At 38.8% G+C, this 24,926-nt stretch overlaps 1 long non-coding RNA gene across 1 annotated transcript in view; it reads right to left on the bottom strand.

The window, feature by feature from the left end:
• Positions 1-9,799: 9,799 nt before the first annotated feature.
• The window catches only part of LOC108407693 (uncharacterized), a 141,139-nt gene continuing 126,012 nt past the window's right edge, over positions 9,800-24,926 (bottom strand). Inside the window, exons 3-6 of the long non-coding RNA XR_012129437.1 lie at positions 24,605-24,659; positions 23,112-23,163; positions 15,000-15,139; positions 9,800-11,044 (exon numbers count right to left, since the gene is read on the bottom strand). This is a non-coding gene — a long non-coding RNA (uncharacterized lncRNA). The remainder of the gene's footprint in view (positions 11,045-14,999; positions 15,140-23,111; positions 23,164-24,604; positions 24,660-24,926) is intronic.

Genomic DNA, 24,926 nt, shown 5'->3' with positions numbered 1-24,926 from the left:
ATTATTTCTTCAAAGATTTCTTCAAAGATACCTTCTATCCCTTTTTGTCTCGCTTCTTCCTCTAGTATCCCATAATGTGAATATTGTTCCATTTGTATTTGTCACACAATTCTTTTAATATTCTTTCTTTCCTAGAGATCCTTTTCTCTCTGTGCCTCAGCTTCTTTGTATTCCTCTTCTCTAATTTCTATTGCATTTACCATCTCCTCTACCTCATCTAATCTTCTTTCAAATTCCTCCATTGTTTGTTTCATTTCATTTACTGTATATTTTAAGCAGTCTATCTCCCTCCTGAATTTGTGCCTTAGCTCTTGAATATTTTTCTATAGCTCCTTTAGCATGCTTATGACTTTTATTTTGAATTCTTTTTCAGAAAGATTGTTGATTTCGGTCTCACTGAGCCCTCTTTCTGGTGTTTGAGGGGTTTTGGATTGAACAAAGTTCTTCTGCCTTTTCATAGTCCTGGAGTGATGGGAGTGGTCATCAGGGGAGCAGAGCTGTCAGCTGACAGTATCAGCTGTCCCTTCCTGCTTCCCAGTTGCAGTGCCTGTCTCCACTTTCTGTTCCAGTTACCCGCACACAGGGCATGAACTCTCGGTTAATTCCCTAAGCTACTGTGGGCAGGATCACCTTCAGGAGGGCCTAGAGCAATGGCAGGGGCCATAGATGAGAGGTGTGGGTTCTGCCATGAGGACAAAACCCTTTCATGCTTCCCAGTTGCAGTGCCTGTCTCTGTTGTCTCCGCTGGTTAACTGCACACAGGAAGTGGCCTCTGGTTTAATCCTCTAAACTCACATGGATGGGGCTGCTGTCCTGCTGGCCTAGGCAATGGTGGGGGTCATAGGTAAGTGATGCAGATTTTTGTAGGGAGGGCAAAGCCCTTTAATGCTTCCTGTTCTCTGTGACTGTCTCCGCTGTCTAGTCTGGTTAGCCGTGCACAGGGAGAAGCCTCTGCGTTAAGCTGTGTAGTTGCTGTAGGCAGGGCTGTCCTCCAGCTGGTCTGCAGCAATGTCAGGGACAGTGGGTTTGTGTGCAGTTGCCAGCAAGTAGGAAGGAGTGGCAGGATGCTTATCATGGTGAGGGACCTCAGGGCTGCATTGTCAACAAGGGGGCTGGATCGCTTGAAGTTCCTGAAAGTTCCCGACCTCCTGAGCTAAGTGTGTTGTGACTATTTTGTCCACCTGTTCCTTCTCCTTTACCCTTGCCCCTTTAGCAGCCTTCTGTCTGTTGACAAGCCTTTCAAAGCACTTGCTTTTCTTTTGTCCCAGGGCAGCCAGTTGTGTGAACCTATTAGTATTCTTAGTCTCTGATTTTGCTTTTCAGCCTGTCCAATGTCCAGAGCACTATGAAAGGTGGGTCTGTGTTCCTGGGGCAAATTGCTAGGGCTGGGTATTTAGCAGCCCCATGCTTCCACTCCCTCCCTGCTCTGATTCTCTTCCCCCTGCCAGTGGGCTGTGGTTGGGGGAGTGTTTGGGTCCTGCCAGGTCATGGCTTTATTATTTTACTCTTTTCCATGAGATGTTCTCTTCTCCCAGATGTAGACTGGCTCATGTACTCTTACTTCTGTCACTCTTTTAAGAATAGTTGTTTTTGCTGTATTTTAAAAATATATGTGCTTTTGTTAGGAGATTTCCACCACTCTTCTCATGCCATCATCTTTTTTCCTAATGAATGTTTTTCTGTGCATATTGAACATCTCCATTCAGATTTGGTTTAGCTTGAAAAACAAAACAACCACAGAAATGGTCTCTGGATAATTTAGGCAAAGCAAACAAACAAAGAGAGGTCTTACTGGAGTGATTACTGGAGAATCTTGATTACCTAAGGAGTAGAATGTATGCTACCACAAGAGGCCAAAACCCTGGAAGGAAACTCAAGAAATTTATTTTTCCTTCTCTCACCTGGATTTCTCTGAGTATCTGTTTACACCTTCTTTCACTCTGGCAACCAGCTTTTTGTGCTCTTTAGCCTCTATGTTGGAATGTGACAAGTAATGGTCACCAAGTTTATGTAAACTCAGTTTCAGACATCCAGAGAAAGGTCTACTTTGCTTTCTCTGTTCTGGTTTAATAATTTGTTGCAAGGACTCAGTGGCTCATCCTCGGAAGGTATTAACCACCAATAGTCCATTCTTGCCATAGGAAAGTGCCCACTGTATGAGTGATGGGAGCTTCAAAGTGGTGTGCAGTGAGAAAAGACATGTCTCAGGAACAGGAGCTGAGTGAAGAAATAAGATTTGCTTGGCTAAAATAAACAATAGGTTTCAAATACAATGCCCCATAAGCACATGAAACTCATGTGCCAAATTCATTCTTATTCTTTTAAAAACCATTACAACCTATAGAATGAAATACAAATAGCTCAACTTTATGTGTGGCCCCTCCTCATCCAGAGAATCCCACCACTATCCTGAAACATCCTTATTCAATCTCATAACTATATTATTTACTCAATCTCCTGGGCTTTTCTATATGTCAATTTCTAACTCTGAAATTGCCTTTTAATCTTGTTTATTTGGCAAAATCTTTCTCATCCTTTTGGATTTATCTCAGGACCCAATTCAAAGAACATCCTGTCTGAGAAGCCTGTCTCAGCACTTTATCTCATCAAGGAAATTAATCTTACCTACCCTACCTTATCTCAGTACAATACTTTTATCACCAATTAGTATTTTTCTACAATTTATTATTTGTTTTATGTATCAGCATTTGGGCCATCTAATGCATTTAAAAATTTCCCCTCTCCTCTAGAGCTTCACACAGGGTCTGGTGCAGAGAAAGAACATATGAATATTCATGATTGAAAATATGAATATTTGTATTATCAATCATAGATCTTAAATGGGCTTCCTTTTGGTACATAACTTTTAGATGATAAGGAATCTATTTTCAATGGGATATGTTATACAAAATTACTCAGCTTAAAAATGATCCCTGAGTTCTCCTTATGTGATATATGGCACTACTGAAACAGTGCTGTTGCCAAGCAGTTTACTCTGTAGGGCTGAGAATGACATATAAACAAATAATAATATTACAAGTCAGATTCTAAAGGCTAGAGGTACAAGAAAGTGCCTATAGCAAAAAGAGAAAGGAAGGATTAATTTTGGTTGGAAACTAGCATTAAAAATGGAAGCCCACAAAGCAGATGGGGACATAGACTCAAATGGCACCTAGAATGGTCAACTAAACAAGCCCTGATTTTGTTTTGAATTCTGCATAAATGTGGTACACAGTGTACAAATTCTGTCCTCTAACTACTAAGTTATTTTTGTTAATTTACAACCACAGCCATGATTTATAACACCTATAAAAAGCAGCCTAAGACAAACATTCTCACACACATAAACACTTACACATACATGACTGCCAAAGGTAGTGATTTCACTGGTGGGGCTTTCAGCTCCACATTTGAGTTGAAGGAGAAGATTAATATGTGTTAAAGTGAGGGTTTGCTAAGGCTTAACTATAGGTATCAGATTGCCTACATAAAGCAGCAAGTCAAATATGAAGCCAAGATATAAGTCTTTGTTCTTCACTTAGGCTTCCAACCCCAGGCATCCTATAGAAAAGAGCAAGCTTAAAGGCAAGCCTTTGAACAACAGAGCATAATGTTGGCAACTCTTTCCCAATTAAACAAACTACATTTTGAGAACAAAATGACAATAAATGGTCAGCGAATTTAAGAGAACAAAGCCCAGTATGTGATGACTTCTTGCTTTTCTCATTTCATTGCTTTCTTCCCTACCCCTCTCATTAAAAATTGGCATTAAATGCTCTATGGGATCTGATGAGAAGTGCACTGAGGATTTAGGCCTGCTCTAAGGGCACGTGCCTTGCAGCATCCCTAGGTTTAGTAGCAGCTGTCTGAGCAATCTCTGTGATTCCAAGGAAAGTTTGGTGGTGACCTGAGCCTACCAAAGGCTTTAATGCACATGGCAATTCAAGCAGTAAACATTACTTCAGGGAACAGAGAGAACACATCTTCACGTTTGTCCCGCCTAAGGCAGGTTAGGTGGCTAGACTTGGAACAAATTTTAATTTAAGAGAATAAAAAACACCTCCTTTCAGGCTGTCACAAGTGGCTACCAAAATAATTAATTCCATTAGATTGATTTTGCCATCAAACATTTGATAAATGACACTTCAATTTCTTATTCAAATTCCCCATTGCTAGGCTCTATGATTTTCACTTGTATTATTTTGAAAATGCATTTTTAGTTCATACATAATGAATGAGTAACTAATAATATACAGATACACTCCTAAGTGCTTTCATTCTCGATTATTTATGACATCTATTTCTTATTCATCTGGAAGGGCAAAGAACTCTGGGGAACAAGAAGATATTTTCATCCATGACCAATAGAAGATAGCAGTAAGTGCATTTTATATGAGTAATTTCTCTATTGATCAGGATCTATCATGTATCATCCCAGATGAATGTTATTTGGCCAGTACACACCAGTATGGCATAGTGGTTAGCATCTGATTTGATTAGTCAGTGACTTGATGAACAGTTATGGTGGTCTGGATGGATGTACATACATGACAGTTATTTATCTCACATTAAATAGTGTCTTTAAAAAAATTAATAAACCTCATTTTCAAGGCTAAGCAGGATAAAATTTGAAAGTAATATTCCTATTACTGTGGGTGCCAATAGCTTTCACTTTCTGTGTCTTTTCCTCCATCTGTGGCACCACCCAACCTGTCATTCTGATAGCATGTGTTCATCCCCATCAGCTCTCAGAAGGAGTCCTCATGTTCATTTATTTTACTTAACCTGTTAAAAACAGCACATTTTATATTTCATAAAATTTTTAAAAATTATATATTTGCCACCTGTAAAGAATATCTAAGTGCCAGTAAGCTGTAGGGAAAGTGGTGTGTTTGATCATTTAATCAATGTATGTGGCCCCTCTCCTTTGAGCCAGCAACAACTGCAAGCATGATGACAGGCTGAAAGAAATAGGTTGGGGCCCCGTAAGTTGGGTTACAGTAGAATCTGTTATTGAGTCAACTCTTACTCTACTGGGATCTCTAATAGGTCCATTTGGGTAAACCAGGAATGTTGACTATAAACCCGAATCATGATTTTCAAGTTGAGCACATTTTTTTTCCCCCTTCCCCTTTATACTTCATAGATGGTAAATCTGACAGCAGCCTGTTGTAACATTTCATTGCAATAACTTTTCTGATGTTGCCTACTTAGGCATATACCATTCTGCAATTTATTAATAAGAAGCATCTATAATATGAATACTCACTGCAAAAACATCAGTCATCTTTAATTTACAGATTGCCAGTCACAACCCAGAGACTCGATAAACTTCCCCAAGTCTTGCATCTATTTGCAGCAGACCTGACATTCTTATCTTAGTTCAGAGAATTGACCAGAATGAATCAGAATTAATAGTCAAAGGATTGTTTTTTTGTCTATTTTGTTCATATTAATTAAGTGGTTAAGCTAATATTGATTTCCTTTTCATTATTAACACAAATTTTCTTAATTTGTTTTAATTATTCCACTTCTAGGATTGCATGGCCAGCATGCCCTAATTTTCAAGGGAATGGTATTTACCTCCTATGTGCACTCCAGGCTCATAATACTTCTTATTTAGATATAAGCAAATATGTGTACTTCTATATCATGGGGTTCGGATAGGACAAGATGGAGTGAAGATATCCTAACTAGAAGTCCTGTATCCTGTTCCCCAAAAATATTCCTCTTAATTACCTGTATTTTAAACAGTAAGAAGCAAAATGATGATGTCATTTTCCTCTGAAACTAGGATTGTAAAATTCAGAGGCTATTTTAGAATGAATGCTGGTTCAAGTTGCTTCCCAAACTACTTGAATGTGTCCTTATGCTACCTAATTTTGTTTTATGAATGATTTACCATCTTGCCAGAAAATGCAGTATTTTTTGTTAGAAAGCAAACAAAAGAGGAACTGGTATCAACAACCACTTATTATTGTTCAAAACGTTATAATTAACCATACTCCATTTGTTCTCATATATAAATAGAAGGGACAGTTAATGACACCTCAGAGGAACAAATAATTGAAAACCACACCTAATAATTTATTAGTATATGTGGCTTAACTACAAGGAAAATTGCATCTAGAGCTTTCTTGAAACATTTAGCCTCTGGATTGCAGAGAAATACTAAAGGAAAGGGGACCAGGAACATACCGTATTGTAAGATTACGCTTTTTTTTCTTAATAGACTTTATTTTTTAGAACAGATTTTAGGTTCACAGCAAACGTGAGCAGAAAGTACAGAGATTTCTCATAGCCTCCTGCCTCTGCACATGCATAGCCTCCCCCAGTACCAACATCCCCACAGAGTGGGACGTTTGTTACAGTTGATAAACCTACACTAACACATCATAATCACCCAAAGCCCGTAATTTACAGTAGGGCTCACTCTTCATGTTGTACACTTTCTGGGTTCAGACAAATGTATAATGATATGTACTTATCATTGTAATATACAGAGTAGTTTCATTGCTCTAATAATCTGTGCTCTGCCTATTCATCCCTTCTTCCCCACTAAATCCTGGCAACCACTATCTTTTTACTGTCTCCACAGTTTCACTTTTTCCAGAATGTCATATAGTTGGAGTCAGGTATGTTCAGATTGGCTTCTTATGTTTAGTAATATAAATTTAAGTTTCCTTCGTATATTTTCATGACTTGAAAGCTCATTTCTTTTATTTGATGATTAATATTTCATTGCATAGATATACCATAGTTTGTTTTCATTCACCTACTGAAGGACATCTTGCTTCTAGTTTTTGGCAGTTATGAGTAAAGCTGCTATAAACATCTGAGTGCAGAGTTTTTTTTGTGGCTGTGAGTTTCAGTTCATTTGGGTAAATACAAAGGAGTGTGACTGATGGACAGGATTCTGGTTTTTAACCAATGGGATTTGGATAGCCAGTAGGAGAAAGAACCATAGATTAGGCAGACCTATTCCTCACTGTTTCTGTAAATTTCTAAAAAAAAATCTCTCAACCCATAAGCCATCTGCCTGACAGTCAAAATACTGTTTCTAGCTGATCTTACCTGCCAGAGGTTTACCATCTGCCATTTCCTTATAGAGCCCTGTGCTTTGAGTGCTTTCCTTACTCACACGGGTCAATGCTTCCCCTATGACAACCTGACAATTCTACGTATTGAAGACAGAATTCTGTGCTTCTTCCCTTTCCCACATCACTCACGTACTTCTATAAACCAAAATAATTTTAGGAAAAAATGTGTGCTTTTACAATCACCAGAGAAGTAAATTTTATTCTCTAACACTTTTATTACTGTATTAAAATACTAACGGAATTATTTTCATTTGTGTTTTAAAGTCAGAGCAACAAAATTATTGTCTCAACAAATCCATTTCTATACCCTTTTAAGTCGTCCTAAACATTTGACAGATTTATTTATTTTTTGCAACTAGGAAATGTATATATTCGTAAAATCAGCTTTTAGTTTGTATAGGATTAATTATATTTGGATGATTAATGGGAAATAAAAGAGAAAGGCTTAAAACTCACTTGTCTAGGATATTAGATGATTATATTTACTCTTGTTTTCTTTTAATTCAAGATATAATTAAGATGTGAATCAGAAGGTATAAAATTAAAAAGAGATGGAAAGAAAGAAAGGAAACTCGTTATGTGGTGAAGGTCATTTCACAAAGAACCCTTTAATAGACTCTTCTTATATAAGACTTATGGATTCTTTAGCAATCCATAGGAATTCCAAAGGTTAATACTCTGATAAATTAAGCTACTAATCTATACTATAGGTATGTAGTTATGAGACTGGCATTCACAGTAAATTCATGAAAATGGCTCAATAGAATTTCAGACCAGCAAAACTTATCCCTTTATTAATTCATTGATCCATTATTTCAATGTATTCTGTTGTATTAGGCAGAGGGATTGCAAAGCCCTGCCCCTGTTCAGATCTGTCAGTTTTAACTCTTACCTAGACTATTGCAATAAACCCCTAACTAGACTCCTTGCTTCTGTTCCTTCTCACCCTAATTTTCCCATTGAAGCTAATCTGGTATTTTTAAGTACAGTTATTATCATTCTACTCAAACCCTTAGCCAGTAAGTGGCATCCTCTTGAACTCAGGATACAATATAAACTTATCCTGGCCTTCAAGATTTGTTATAATCTGATCCCTTCTTCCTCCAGCCTCCCCACAAGGTAGTCTTCCTCTCTCCTCAGTATATACAGCTCCCGGTTTTTTAGATCCTCTTGGGCACTGAGGTCATTCATTCTTTGAGCCTTTATTTTTGCCTGACATGCTCAGCTGCCCATTCTTGGCTTTGTCCCTCTCCTGCTCATCGTCAGCTCTCAGCTGAAAGACTCTTCATCAAAGCAATATTCCTGAGCCAGATCCTCCTTATAGACTCTGACCAGAAAGACTCCTCTTTGTAATTGATATGTATCTCTGCAGTTATTTAAAAGTCTCTCTCAAGAGAAAGTAACTCTTATGAGCACACAAGTCATGGCTTTCATATTTACCATAATGCATACAGTATTTAGCACAATGCCTGGCATATATGACATGTACTAAAAATATTAATTATTAATTTTGATTAAGTAAGTGTGTGAATGCTGTAATAGTGCCTAGACAGATATAAGCTCCTCCTTTAACCAAATTAAAATTAATCTACAATCTCTAATCTGCATGTCCAGTTCCTGAATTGAGATTTGTGAGTATGACTAAAAGAGGGGACTTTGTGTAAAGACTGGCATAAAGATCTACAATCTAAAGAAAACAAGGTGAGTAAAAGAACAAAATAAAAAGTACAAAGGAATTATTAGAAATACAAGTTAAAGCGGAAGAAAGTAGAGTACTAATTTTGTTTTAACAGCTATACTTGTAAATCTTTGTATTTTTAGTGATTTTAGTGATTTCAGTGATTTGTATTTTTAGTGTATTTTAGTAAATATTTGTATTTTTAATACCATGGATTTTTCTGGGAAGCAGACTGTCGTCCTTCCTCCCAAAATGTTACAGAAGGTTCCTTCCAAAACCTCCTATCTTATATTCCAGAGCTTCCAGGTCCAAGGCTTTGACTAAGTACAGTACTTAGATACTCAAATTCATCCTTGAGGTACTGAGATCAATATGGCATCAGAGAGCCTACTGCCCATGTGAATTCATTTACTACTTGATCCTTAATCCATTTTACTTCTTCATTAAAAGCAGTTTATTTTCCTACATAACTTGAGAATTAGGCACTTTATTCTTATGTTCCATGTCATGGAAAGTTGCACTATGAAGATTATATTTAAAAATCAAATTATGTTGGTGTACTAACTGTGATGTATTTTCCAAACCTGATCTGAATTAAAAATACTGTAGATTTGAAGTAAATTACAAAAATATGAGTTCTAATTATACAGATACAATTTAACAGAAGTTCAAATCAATTTGAATCATTATAGTTAAGATATGTAATTTTATTTTCCAGATGAATGAATAAAAACTAATTTGATGTCTCACTTATTATAATTACCTTAAAATTTACCTAGTTTTGATACTGCAATGGCAAATCAATATCAAAAGTATTTTTTGAACATTTAAAGATTAAGAAAATGATATTTTAATATGAAAACAGTTAACATCTCATAAGGATTCAATACAAATGTGTCGATTCTGTCAGTATAATTCACTAAGGCCATGAAGTTATACTACTCTTTAAATTATTTTCTTCCTTAAATGTTATTGCATCCTGCCACCTAGGGCGACGGCAGGAGAACGATCACCGAAGGCCTGGTTTGTTAGGAATCTTTATTATGGGCGTCCAAGCATCCATCTAGCGAAAGGCAAAAGCAAAAAACAACAACTACACCACTTCCTCCAGGGCAGCAGCTTATATAGCATATCCCAACCAATCAGCTGACTGATCACGCGCCAGGTTCAGTCTTATTGGAAACTTGTGAAAAGCATGCTATGAGCACGAGCACGGAAATGGGGACAAGCCAATCATGGAGACTTCCTTATGCGCTGAGCTGTAGGGCCAGGAAGGGTAGTGTCTAGGAAGCAGGCGCCATCTTTAGGGCATTGTCCAGCTAGAGTGGGGCTCAGCCTCGGCCGTAGGCCAGGCCCCCACATCTCCCCCTTTATTGTTTTTATAACCAAAGGGCTGTCGGGATCATGCCTGTCTTAGGTCGTCCGGAGTCTGTGGCATTCTTACCCGTCCTCAGGCAACAGACAACTTAGGTCTGCGCCCTGTCTTAGGTTGATATGTGCAGCTCCCGATCTTACCCGTCCTTGACTACTGATCCAGCATATTAAGCCATACTCTAGGGGAGATGCCTTCCTCTAACACTGCCATGGCCTGCAACAGGACCTTCTGTTCTCCCCGTTGCTATTTTTGTATGGAACAGACTTTCCTCCCAAGCAGGAGGAGGCCCACAATTAGCAATATTCCTATGACACCTACACCTGACCAGGCTTTGGTGGCGTTTAACACAGCTTCAGCTATTTGAGCTACGGAGAGCATCTCTACCTTCTTGGAGCTAACATTCAAAATTTCTAACCGTAGCTGAGTGGTGAGCTCGTCAAGTTCACTGGACCAATTTGTGGTTAACATCTTGCCTAACTGTCTGGACAAGTTGGCAGCTTTAGAATAATTATGAAAAGGAATACCAGTAATACACCCCTGTATAAGAATGGACGCAGCCCACAGACAAAACCTCCCCCAAGAGGTCCAATTGTTCTTGAAGAAGGTTCATGCGTTGGTTGACCAAGGCCATCCCATTCTTAAAATGGCCGTTGATGACGTTCTGCGTTGTCATTGCCGAGGCAGTGGCCTGGGACAGACCATTCAGCATCTCTGCCACAGGAATGGTGATAGTCAGCGCGGCGGTGGTTGCAGCTGCAGCTCGGCTCCGCCATCGCCTGCTGTAGGATCCACGGCAGGAGCAGAAGCAGTGTGATCATCTTGTACCTCCGCTCTGGGGTTTTCCACTCTGTGTATCAGATGTTCAGGCACCCAAACGGGGTTCTGCTGGTCCTGTGGAAAAACACAAACCGAGCCTCAGGTCCAGATTATCACTGGGTCCCGGCCTTTCCATGTTCCTTCCAACACATCCTTTCACAAAACTTTAGGCATGTGTTTTGGATTGGATTGTTGGCCATGCAGCTCTGCTGCACTGCGGCCATTTTTGTCCAGTGTTAAAAAGTTTAAAATGAATAATATGATGTTTAATTTGTCTCTGGGGGATCTAAAGTCTTCTCCTATTCCCCCTTTTTGTTTATATAAGGCATTCTTGAGGGTGAGGTGGGTGTGTTCCACCATACCCTGACCCTGAGGGTTGTAGGGAATGCTGGTAGTATGTTTGATGTCTAGAGTTTTGACAAAGGTAAGGAATGGTTTGGATGAATACGCTGGCCCATTGTCCATTTTCAGATGCTTGGGCTTTCCCCAGGCTGAAAATGCTTGCAAACAATGGGAAATGACATCCCAAGATTTCTCCCCTGTGTGGCAAGATGCAAAGATAACACCTGAGCAGGTGTCCACAGACACATGAACATATTTCATCCTGCCAAATTCGGGGATGTGAGTGACATCCATTTGCCAAATGTGGTTGGGAAGCAATCCTTTTGGGTTAACCCCTATGGGGGTAGGGGGAAGAAGTGATACACACCACTTGCAGCTGACCACTATGGCTCTCGCCTATTCTCTAGTGATCTGGAACTTCAGGCGGAGGGTGGAGGGGGATAGAAAAGAAACAGTCTTTGATATCCACAACTATCATTTCCCAATCCTTAGGCAGGGCCATGGGCAGTGGCAAACCCAGTTGTATTGAGCCCATAAGCACCATCTGCTTATTTACAGCTCTAAGGTCATGTAAAAGCCTCCACTTCCCTGTTTTCTTTCTTATCACAAAAATAGGTGTGTTCCAGGGGGAGGTAGAGGCCTGAATATGCTTGGCAGCAAGCTGCTCCTGTACTAAAGTGTGGGCTGCTTCCTTCTTCTCTTTAGTAAGGGGCCACCGAGGAACCCACACAGGATTCTCAGATCGCCACTGAATCTTTATTTGCTGTTCTCCTTCAGTGGCCCTGAGGAAAAACCCAGCCCGGGCCCTCCAAATCGACTGGGCATAATGTTAGACAAAGGAATGGGCTTTTCTCAACCCGACAAGTTCTTCCCAAGTCCACCTGTCCCGGGGTAGCCCTGTCTTTTCATAATGCAGTTAGACTGCTCGCTGTAGAAAGTTTCCGTGGTCAATTTGAGATTCATTTGGGTTAGTACATCTCTTCCCCAGAGGGACACGGGTATGTTTAGCATGAAGGGTTGAATTATCCTCTCGTGCCCTTCTTGGTCCATCCAAGACAGTGAAGCAGCACTACATAGGGGCGCTTGGGCTATCCCGAGTCCTCTTAAGGTTTGTGCAGCTCGATTTAAAGGCCATTCCTTCGGCCATTCATCTTCCTTTATGATACTACGGTCTGCTCCTGTGTCCAGCAATCCTGAGAAATGCCTACCTCTGATCTCTAAGGTGTGCATGGGCCTGGTTCCCAAATCCAATGTAAGATAAGCCAGCGGAGCCCCAGAAGACCCAAACCCTTGCTGTCCTCGAACAGCATTTTTATGAGCATACAAATCATGTTTGCTAGGAAGCATAAGAATTTGAGCAATGCGATCTCCTGGGCTAATAGCCATGATTCCTCATGGGGAGGAGACCATAATTTTAACTATTCCTTCATAGTCTGGATCTATAACTCCTGGGTGTACTATTAACCCTGCTTTAGTAGTGGAGCTCCGGCCCAATAAGAGACCCACTACTCCTTTTGCCAAAGGTCCCTTAAATCTGACTCTACAACTTGAACTCCCATCTCGGGGGTCAATACGAGTCTGGTGGCGGCACAGATGTCCACTCCTGCGCTTCCTGCTGTTGCTCTCCGTGATCCCTCGGTGCTGGGTGAACTCCCTGATCTGTCAAAGGGTGGTGAGTTCTGGGTATCTGTTGAACCACCCCATACATTTGCGGGCCCTGAGGTGGAGGGCCTCTCCTCCCGTTTTTTGGCTCTTGAGGGGGCAGCAGTCAGCCTTCCACATCCACCACTGACCTACACTCACTGGCCCAGTGATTTCCTTTTCTACATCTCGGGCATAATCTTGGTTTGGACCTGCTAGCAAGTTCGTTGGCTTCCTTCAACTTGGGACAATCTCTTTACAAATGACCCATTTGTTTGCAGTAGAAACAGGCCCCAGGAGGGGTTGACCTGCCATGAGCATCTCTCAATTCATGAGTTATGGCTGCGGCCATAACCTGTCCTTGCACCATGCTGTCATTAGTGTCCCTACAAACCTTAATATAAGTACTCAGATCTTTGTTCTTCCAGGGCCTTATGGCCTCCCTACACCATTTGTTGGCCTGCTCATAGGCCAGCTGCTTCACAAGGGGCATAGCAGTATCAACATCACCAAATATGTGACTGGCTGTTTGCATCAGTCTGACTAGAAAGTCTGCATATGGCTCATTAGATCCTTGCAACACCTTTGACAGCTGACCCTGTAGGTCACCTGTGCCTTGCAGTGTCTTCCAGGCCCTCACTGCTGCCATGGCTATTTGCATATATACCACTGGGGGGAATCCTACCTGATTCTGTTGACCCAAATATGGACCCGTGCCCATCAACATGTCTAAGTTCCATTGATGATTACCTGCTGCGGCATTACGCCGAGTCGTGTCCTGTGAAAATTCTTGCCAGGCTGTCTTAAATGTCAGGTACTGACCTCCAGAGAGGGCTGCTCTTGCTACATTGGCCCAATCATCTGGCGTCAGGTTAAGAGAAGCTACTGACTCCACTAAAGAAACAGTGAAAGCTGCCTGGGGGCCATACGTTGTGTATGCTTCCTTCAGACTTTTAATGACCTTGAAATCTAGGGCTTGATGATACCTCTGTTGTGTATTAGGGTCTTCAAATACAGGGAAAGCGGCACTTCCTTGTTCTCTCAGCCACTCCCTCCACCCCCCTCTTTCTAGTCCTTGATTGCAATCACACGTATGATGACAGGGCTGTACGTGATATGGGGGAAGTTCTGCAAATGAAGCCGGAGAAAGAGGGGGTGCTGACGGCACCATTTTCAAGGACGGTTTCAGGGTTGTTGAGATGGGGGTGTCCTCCGACTCCTCTTCCTCTTTCTGTTGCCTCAGCTGCGTTAGGGAGGGATAACTGCGGGGGATAGGGCGTTCCTTCCTCTGGGTGATTCTAAATCTCCTTATATGCTTTTCTAATTCCTCCCCCGATAGCTCCCCTTCCTCATCTGTAGATCCTCCTCGCTCGGCCCCCCTCTCTGAGGTCCTAGCAGAGGATCTTTCCTCCCGGACATCTTCCAGGACTTCCTCCCCCTCTCTTATAGCCTCTCTGCAGTTGGCTTGTCCTCCTTAAGGCACCCCCTGACTAGACTCCATATAGGAATCGCCCCTACCGGGAGCGGTTCCGCTTGATCTGCTTTGCGCAGATCGTTCCCTAGTCTTTCCCACAAGGGGGCAGTGATCCTTCCCTCATCCAAAAACCACTGCGCATGCTTCTCAACAGTATGTAAGAAAGCCCTCGCAGTTTTAGCCTTTAATGGAGTTCCATTAGCCCTTAGGAGTGCCCGGAGTGGTTCCTCCGCCCGCATCCTAGACACCTCTGAACCCATAGTGCGGAGGAAAGGAGGTTGACTCTATTCTAAGTTGAGGTTACGTGCGCCCGTGCTTGTACCCCTGAATTGAGTCTCCTTACAGCCTGAGAGTCCTCGCTAACTGGTTTTCGTCACTTCCCGCGAACTTTAGTCTATGTCGCTTTACCTGCGAACTTTCCACAGCGCTCTCATTCTTTCATGAGGAAATGCAGAAACATATACAGACTAAGACAGAACAAGACAAGGAACACAAAGGCTAAACACACACACCACAATTGCTTGCATTCGCACGACCTGATGTTGCTTTCACTTTGTCCCTGACCATACTCACCACTCTCCAAAATGTCAGTCACTCGTGTAACTCTTCCAAAGGGTGTCCACTCGGATCGCCGCAGGGTGAGAAGTTCCACTCCATCCTCGGACGCCAGGTTTTCATCCCGGGTTTCGGCACCAGCTATTGCATCCCGCCACCTAGGGCGACAGCAGGAGAACGATCACCGAAGGCCTGGTTCGTTAGGAATCTTTATTATGGGCGTCCGAGCAAAAAACAACAACCACACCCACTTCCTCCAGGGCAGCAGCTTATATAGCATATCCCAACCAATCAGCTGACTGATCACGCGCCAGGTTCAGTCTTATTGGAAACATGTGAAAAGCATGCTATGAGCACGAGCACGGAAATGGGGACAAGCCAATCATGGAGACTTCCTTATGCGCTGAGCTGCAGGGCCAGGAAGAGTGGTGTCTAGGAAGCAGGCACCATCTTTAGGGCATTGTCCAGCTAGAGTGGGGCTCAGCCTCGGCCGTAGGCTGGGCCCCCACAAAATGTGTATACTTTTCACTGCAGTAGATTAAACCACATAGTTTTTATTCCCAAAAATATCATTTCATTTCACAACAGAGGTGAAGTACCAAAAATACAAAAAGAAAAGTAGATGATATTGCACAACTTTAAAAAAATATAGGTGTACATCGAATGGGAAATCAGGGAATGGTGCTCAAGATGAGATATGAAGAAAAAGTAAAAAACTCTGAAAGGACAATTTTAAAGCTTTATTTAACTTTCAGAGATTAACTCTGAAAGAATGTTGAAGTTTTAAAATAGCAAAGAGGAATCTAGTAGAGAAAAATCCTGTTTTTAGCATTGGCTATGAAATTAGTTAATCCATGTCTTTGGTGTCTCAAGGAATCACTGCTTTAAATACTAGATTCTTAAATATGAGACATTTAGAGAAAATTCTATTCAGTTAAATTATGTACATTCAATTTCAATTTGTATAGTAAAATTTATTGAAATCCTGTCCCTAAATATAATGGTATTAAGAAGTGGGGACCTTTGGAAAGTAATTAGGTCATGAGGGTGAAACCCTCATGAATGGGATTAGTGTCCTTATAAAAGGGACCCAAGAGAGTTCTCTCACCCTTTTACTACCATGTGAGGATACAGTGGGAATTCAGCCATCTGTACCCTGGAAGAGAGCTCTAACTAGAACCTGACCATGCTGGTGCTCTGATCTTGGATGTCTAGTCTCCAGAATTTTTAGAAATACATTTTTGTTGTTTATAAACCATCCAGCCAATGGTACCTTTTCTTATAGCAGCCCAAACTAAAATATCATTATATGTTATTTCCTTTTCATATAAAGAAAAGCTATTGCTTCTTGAAATTGTCTTACTCAAATTTCCTATTTTGTCTTTTATAGTTTCTTAGGTATTTCTCTTAGAGTTTCTAGGTATATAATCAAGCATCTTCTGAATAATTTTATCTTGTCCTTTCTACTTTTTTTTACCACTCTCCCCTTCTCTAATTAAGTTGAATCTTCTACCCAGACAATGTTAAATTTATCAGTAATATTCACGGGCATTCTTCTAGTATTCTACACTTGTGTATGATTCCATTTCTTAGGAATTTATTGTTGCCATGTTAAGAAAGCATTCATCTTTCTTAATTAAATGTTTTTACCAGGAAGAAAGTTGAATTCTATCAAATGTCTTTTTAGTTGAAATACTTGATGAGCTACAATGAACAAAATTAACAGCTTTTCAATTAAGCCATGCTTGCCTTTCCGAAATCAAATATAGTTGGCCAGGACGTGTAACTCAGTAACATGTTACCACATTCTATTTGGGATTAATTTCATTAACATTTGTATTACTGGAAATAAGAAGAATGATTCTGAAAGTTTTTTGTAATTTTTGAAAATGACTTTGAAAATCTAACAAATTGTTAAAATTGACATTTTTGACAAAGCACAAGATAAAATATAATGTGCTAGACATTCCTCCATTCCAAAGTAGGTTTTATACCTCATACAATATTTACAACAAAAATATCCCTAAACTGATAATGCATCTTAAACCCCAAAACCTCCCTTAAGAATTTACATGGTTGAGAGTTGGTATTAAAGAGGAAGTTCTGTGAAAAGAAATATTGATGACATCAATGTCCTGCAGCAGGGAAGATTTGAGTGGGTCTCGCTCTCACCTCAAGGGTAGTAAAAGAAGTTTGAAGGGACTACTTAGAAAGCTATTTGTGTTCCCTGAAATTTGTGACTCATGCCTAAAAAACGCTGAAGAGATTTTGAATAAAACTGGAGCTGGGAAGTTACTTCTTTCTCTCTGAATGTGGTTCAGTTGTGGGGTGATCATGGTGACCACATATGGATCCCAGGAAGAAATGTTCTCCTAGGGTTATTTCAAGTGTGACTCCTCCCCCCCTGTCCCCATCAGGAAGGTTGCCTTTTAGAGTGAGGAGTTCAGCTGGAAAAGGATGTCAGGTGTCCACCTAGAAGAAAACCCTCTGTGGTGGAGTTAGACCTGACAAAGGACGGAAGCTGCCATGGCCCAGGAGTTTTAGGAAAAGCACTCCACAGATTTATCTTTAGAAAACCCATGAGAGTAGCAAGTAAAAAAGTTGGCTTTAAATATCAATGTCCAGAAATCATGAAGATATCTGTCAAATATAAGCTTTCCTACTTGCCTTACTTCTCTCATATTTAACTCCTCTCCCAATCCCACCTGTCAACTTTGACTCAAATGCTGTTAGATTAAGGGATACCAAGCGGAGAGAGAGAGATCAGTGAGAAGGAAAGAGAATTAAGCACCCTATCTTCCCCTGCAAGTAGTCAGCATAATGGAAATCCCAGCTGGAAGGGAAAGAAGATTTCATTTAAAACCAACTTCAGGGTTTTGATCATTACACAGAACTAGTTGTTTCAAAGGTTTGCAACTTAAAGGGATGGTCAGAAAGTAGTGGAACCTAGTTCCACTTTTTTTATCTAGGGGCAGAGAAAGGATAATGCTCACTAATCAGGTTTAAAAGAATGGGGAGAGTAAAAAAATACTTGATTTTATAATCACATACCTAGAGTTGTTTTTGTTCAGTGTACAATATCTATTTAGTACAGTGAAATTTTGGTAACCATGAAATGCCTACTTCAGAAAAGTATTTAGAAACTTTTCTTCTTTCTTGGAGCTTTAGAACAGTTTTGATAGACACCTAAACCACCTTTGGGAAAATCATAGAGCTATTCAATTATTTAATTTTCCTCTTTGCTTACAGACCAATGTTGTGGGACCCCCTCCCAGTTGAGAAAACCCCTCCCTGCTGCTTTAGGTGAACATTAAGGTTTCCCAGTGTACCTGTCTTGCACCAGCTGCTGTATCACTTAGAGAGCCATTGTTTATCACTTATTATGTCTGAGCTAAATGATGCTTAATTTACCTTTCCCACCTCTTCCATACTCAGAACACACACAGCAACATATGAGATCTGTTTATCTTTTTGGGTCTTGTTCTTCCTGATCCTTATAATATCTCAACTTTGCTACTACTTACCTTCCAAAGACTACCAGAAAAACATGATAGTCAATCAAACTTAAGTTTATTATACCTACTGCAGCAAAGGAAAACTTTATCTTGACAAAGTCTTTGAAGGATCTCAGAGGGGAACACCAAGAGAAATGTACATTTTTAGGGCCTCAGCTGGATCATTATAATTTGCGTCTTGAAAGGTGATAGAACAGCTATATATTCAGGCAAAATTTTATGATATGACTTTGGATTGGTGGGCCCAGCAACGTGATAGTGAGAGGAGATTCTCTAAGCAACATGAGCAAGCTCTGAATTTGATTTGTAAACTATTTTCACACTCGATCAGGAGCAACTTTTTCCTGAATCAGTAGCTAAGTACTTCTTGCTTATTCTTAGTATTGTTTAAATATGACTTAAGCAAGTATGCTCAATCACAGGAATTTTAAGCTGGATACAGAAAAATATGTTTCATCCCAGTATTAACACAGAGAAAAGGACTTGTATCAGTTTCAGTTCTCAAAGTTCTACATACTCAACTCTTGGAAAGGAAGTCTCTTAGAATTATGATTTTACACCTTCAGTGAGTAAGCCTCAGTGAGTAAGCCTCATTGAAAGAACACACAGAAACATGTAGTAGCATGTTCACATCTGTTTAGTATGCAAAGTTTTCAAAGGAATTTATGTGTATATTCTGCATAGCAAAAATTGCCCTTCTAGAAATTTGCCATGAGGTGTCTAGTAAGACATTGCCTACAAGGTCTAAATGAAGAGATACGTAACTTGTATGAGACTCAGATGCTAAGTTTTACTCAAAAGCCTGCAAAATAATAATGCTGAATTGTTACCTTACGTTCATAAAAATTATTCATTTATTAAACAACGTTAATCAGCATCAGTCTACCATTCATTGCAAATGTTATTTAAAGCAATTTAAAGGCAAAGTTTTTAAGTGCAATTGAATATTTATCTGAAACCATTTTTATCTTTTCCTTAATCATCTCACCCTGAATCATAAGTTGTATTACAAAGACATACCTTGTATCTTGCCCATTCATCTAGCACAGGGTTTTGCAATAATAGTGCGGCTGACATTTTGAGCTGGATAATTGTCTGCTGTTGGGGGCTGTTTTATGAATTGCAGAATGTTTATCAACTCAGTAGATGCTAGTATCAATGGCTCCACCTCACCCCAAACCAGCTATGACAACCAAAACTTTCTCCAGAGATTGCCAAATATAGTGGAGTTGGGGGTGGGGCCCCCTCCCAGTTGAGAAAACCCCTCCCTGCTGCTTTAGGTGAACATTAAGGTTTCCCAGTGTGCCTGTCTTGCACCAGCTGCTGTATCACTTAGAGAGCCGTTGTTTATCACTTATTATGTCTGAGCTAAATGATGCTTAGTTTACCTTTCCCACCTCTTCCATACCCAGAACACATAGGCAAGAACCAGTTAGGGGACTGAGATGCCTCTAGGAGCAGCCTTGAATTTGTTTTCTTCAATTACAAGGTGTTATTTTCCGGCAGAGGACTTAGCTCTGTACTTTCTTCCCCTTAGGATCACTTCTGGTTTCCTCATTATAGTTCCATGTCAGTTTCCAATAGCAGGATCCTGCCAACCAAGTCCTATCCATACAAGATGCTGTTTTCAGTGACACATTTCATCGGTTTAATAAACTGTCTTACACAAGACACACTATTCTGAGTATAATAAAAGCATTAGTTTTTGACTGAAATTTATATTGGTTTCATAAGAGGCTGTTATTGGAAAATCATGATTGCGGTTCACTCTAGACTGAGCTGTTAAGCAGGAAGAGTCACGAACTTCCCGTTTCCCATTCTCTGAGTGCTTCCTCCACTCCCACGGGAGCGATTAATGCAATGGCAGAGTCAGTCTGATTTTCCTCCTTTGTTTCAAATGGCAGCATGAATAACATAATCAGATCTTTATTGGTGATTCATGAAAATTGTCCTTAGTTTCTTATTTCACGAAAATCTATCATTGAAATGTTTACCTTTTTAAATAAATCTTTGCACGACTCCACATTTTCAGCTTGTTTAGTAGTTCTTATATAAGTAGAGGGAGAAGCGAATCAGAGAGGAAGAAGAAATGTGGCAACCAAAGATATAGCCCTTCAATGGGCTACATGCCTCCGTCCACCACCAAAAAATTACATCCACAATGTAATTCCTTTGAGATACATTTCACATAAAAATCAGTGAAGATGTGACGGAAAGAGTAATAGTAATTGTGATAGCCAGTGAGAAATCGGGCTTCAACCTCCTTTTAAAACATTTAGTGTCTCCTTGTTTCCTTTATTCATAAATAAGGGTAAGTAGTTTTCATAGTTTTCATTAATCTATTCAATAAGAATTGAATTGAGCACCTAATATGTGCCACATATTATATTTTGTGTTTAGAACACAAAGCTAAATGTGAAAGGCTTCTATGTTGTCTACATTAAAATCTGTTAATATTAAAAAAATAACTCATCTGATAAGCAAAATGTTATGCAAATAAGGCTTGGAACACAGAATATAAATCAAAACCTGAAGAGTTTAGCAATTAATGACAATATTCTATTAATATAAATTGTGTAGATTTTGCAAATTTATGTGCTCTATTTCTATACATAAAAGTTTCTAAATGATCATTAAATGTAACTTGAGGAAATGGTGAGAAACATCATGTAATAGGAATGCTTATATTATACAGCCCTGCATCAATTTATGCAATTAAAATAAATAAAATAAAAATTCCTAAGGACCAGGGAATGGAATCTCTAATGCTTTGGTTGAATTAAATACAATATTAATTCAAGAATATTTTAGAAATATTTATTAAATCTAAAATGAGTATATCCATTTAAGAATATGGGTAACTATTGAACCTCTGTGTTTTATACCTGAAATCAATATAAGATTATGCTAACCATAGTTGATATAAGAGTATATCAACTGTACTTCAATAAAAAAAATTAAAAAATAAAATGATCATATCCTTGACAAAGCATTTTCATTTCTAGATATTTATCCTCCAGAAACAAGTGCTAAAATATAGTATATATGTACAAGAATATTCACTTCCACATTTTTTTGATAGCTAAGAACTTAAATTTCTATCTGTAGGGAAAGAACTATGAGAGATCTATTTAATGGAGTAGCATGAGCCACTAAACATAAGATAAAGACAAATTTAGCATCATGAAAAAGCGTTCAAAATATTGCTAGATGAAAATAGTCAGATTTCAGAGCAGTATGTATTGTATGACATATTTCTATAAAAATAGGATAGAAATAATATTACTATATGTATAGTAGGACTATGTAGTCTAAAGAACTATATAGCCAGCAACTAAGTGGTGGAATTAAAGAGGACTCTCATTTATTTCCTTAACATGTGAATTTTAACTTTTTCTTCATTATGTAATTAGAAAAAATAAGGCAATATGAAAATTTATGTCAATAACATTGTCTTTGTTAGGATTTGAAATTTTAAAAATGATGGGTCAATTTTGCTTCTTTTGTTTTTATACCAGTTAGAACTTCTAAGCTGTGTAGCACTAACATTATTAAACATTGTTATCCCACGTTGTTACTTAAGTAGTTTTTAATTAGTCTTTCCTAAGAGAAAACATGAGCTGGTATAGAGTGAGTTTGTCAAAACAAAAATGTGAACTCATATCATAAGACTTACACACATGGAGTATTTGACGTCTTTCTCTGCAAATTTACCAGGAGTTCAACATTTTTCAGTTTCATTTTTTTATGACTGTATTTGTGTCTAACTGCATTGTAAATGACTCTGATGAGTTACTGGAACATTTTCCTTGGCTGCTTCTGTGTTTTTTTCCCCATTGAATTTTGGTCTCTGAATTAACTAGGTTAGAAAACAAATGCAAGTTAGTTAACTGTGCTTAAGCCATGAAACCCTACTCTAGTTGGGTAGTAGTTGCTATATCAGTTACTAGATGAAAAATGTGAATTATAATCACTTCACCTCAGAATGTGCTAAAAATGAGAGCACTCCATGTATAGGCTAAAACAACTGCTTCAGAAATTTTTGGAAAATCTTCACACTTCTTCAAAATGTCAGCCAAGGTATATTTCCATATAGAATACATGGTAACATCAACATTTCCTTAGATTTTATTGTGGGTGCTTTGTTTACTTTATATTAATACGTGATACAACTTCAGGAAACTTTTAAAAGTTGATGAAGACCAACAAGTTTTCACTACAGGAAGTTTCATGTAAGATTTCCTTATGAAGGTAATAATACTAGTGCATTGCACTCTAGTTTAATAATACACTGTGGAAAAAAATACCAGAAAGGCAACTTTTTGACAAAATAGAGTAAATCTGGATTATGCAGGGTAAATTGAACAAGTTCGGTGGTGCCTTGTGATGCTCTTTACAAGCTCATGACCTTATTGTTTTTAGTTCCAGTAGCATTATCTTGCCACTCTTTAGCCTCTACACTCTCCTAACACAATACCTAATATACTCTCAGGGAGGTATTAGGAGAGTGAAACGTAAATATTACAGAAAAACTAATAGAATGTTGTAAAGGCCTCTTGTCATTAGAATGTTATATTTATGTACTTGTATGTATAAAGAACATCATCAACTATACCTTTATAGTGGACTGGGGCCAAATCCAAATATAAGTGCCAGTGCCATTATGTCTGTTGAAAGATTTTTAAATAAAAGAAAGGAAAAGTTGAATTTTAGTAAAATTCTATTTGTTGACTAAATCAACCATACTTAAATTCTTAAATGCATTATTCTTAAATACATTAGCCCATTCAATGGCCACTTTTCAGTTCATACATTTTCATTATAGCCCAAGGTTCCCATTGAAACTCATCAGTAGCCTATACTTAGCTTTACTATGCCTGCTATTTAGCGACATAGAACAGGCTCCTAGCCTGTACTTGTAATTTAAAAGTGATTTTTTGGAGTAGGTGTTAGCTAGACAAAAGAATAAAACATTTCATTAGAGGGTATTGTATGTACAAAGATTTAGAATGAAGAGAAAGAAGTTCAGAATGGATTGAGTGCATAATTCTATGTTCTTTAATTAATTACACTATCGTATCTTCTTAGAGCAAAAGTAAGGTTATAAACTTATATTTTCATTGTGTACTTCCGGAAACCATACAACTTCTAGCATTAAATATTATTTTCATATGGGATGAGCTATTATTAAAACTGTTTTTAGGAAACCAGTAGAAAAATAACATGTTGATAATAGACAAAAAAGAAAATGTATTGTTCTATGTACAATTCTTTTTTTAATTAGTTGACATATCCATTGATTAATATTATGTATTTCTAATATTGAGACAGTTCATTAATAATTGTAGCTTAAAATTATTGAATAGATGTAAGTGCTGAAACCCCCTTTTCACATAAATAAGTAGATGGGAATTGTTATGGTGATGGCAGATAATTGTTTGAATCAAATCATTGAGTTATGTGAAAGAAAATGCTGTCATCAAAATTTATTTTTAATGAGTAGTTGGAATGCCAGTCATATCATGCTTCAATTTAAATAAGAACGATGAATTAGTGAATTAAAAAACTGATTTGTGATTAGTCATCCAGTCATTAAATACTCATTTTCCCAACACCAACATCAGCCTTCCAATGGTCTCTTGGTTTGGCATGGAGGAGGTAACACATTTGGGCAATTCACCTTAATAAGATGAGTATTAGAGAAGACAAAGAATTTTTGTTGTTGTTATTTGGGAAAGAGTGCTTGTAAAAAAGGAGGTAAAGCAGAGAGCCAGCACATGCCCAAACAGATTTATTTTAGGCATAAACATTTTTTTTATTCCAGGCATTTTATGGGAGATCAGTTCTAGGAAGCTGAGAATCTGGAAAATAATTAGTTTAAAATCATCCATATGATTTTACCATTACCAAATACTAATTGGTAAGTCTTCATGCATTCTCCCTGCAAGGGTAGGAGTTATCTGGTTTAAGGTCATCTTAATGTTCTGGCCTAAGATCAAGATTTCATTTACATTTCCTTCTTCAAGTAAACCCAAGGGTTCGTCACCTGCCCCCGTTTCCTAGGGCCTACCCACAACAGCCACAGCACCCACTCACTCACTCACTTACCACTCTGTTTTCACTTCTCTCTTTGTTGGTGGCATCTGGGATCTCACTTTCTTCCCTGCGTGTTCAAAAACACATATGCAAAAATTTTGGTTATAGTTTGCCAGCGTTGTGTATTGGGAAAACTCTTTAAGTTATTTTAGTTTGTTATTCTATCTGAATAAGAAGTTCAAGTTAGAACCCAAGTTGTTCAGAAATCTCTGTATGGGAGAGGCTTAAGAGTACATTCTTGCTGAAATGTAGAAACCAGTCTTGACGGCATAGCATGCACACTCTGTTTTTTTTCTTTGGAGTGTATAGAATACATCAATATATAAGAATTTTA

This window comes from Manis javanica, chromosome 3 (genome assembly GCF_040802235.1).
Source record: "Manis javanica isolate MJ-LG chromosome 3, MJ_LKY, whole genome shotgun sequence".
Taxonomy (NCBI): Eukaryota; Metazoa; Chordata; class Mammalia; order Pholidota; family Manidae; genus Manis; species Manis javanica.
The sequence above is the reverse complement of the archived record's forward strand: the minus strand, read 5'-3'. Positions and strand labels throughout refer to the sequence as shown.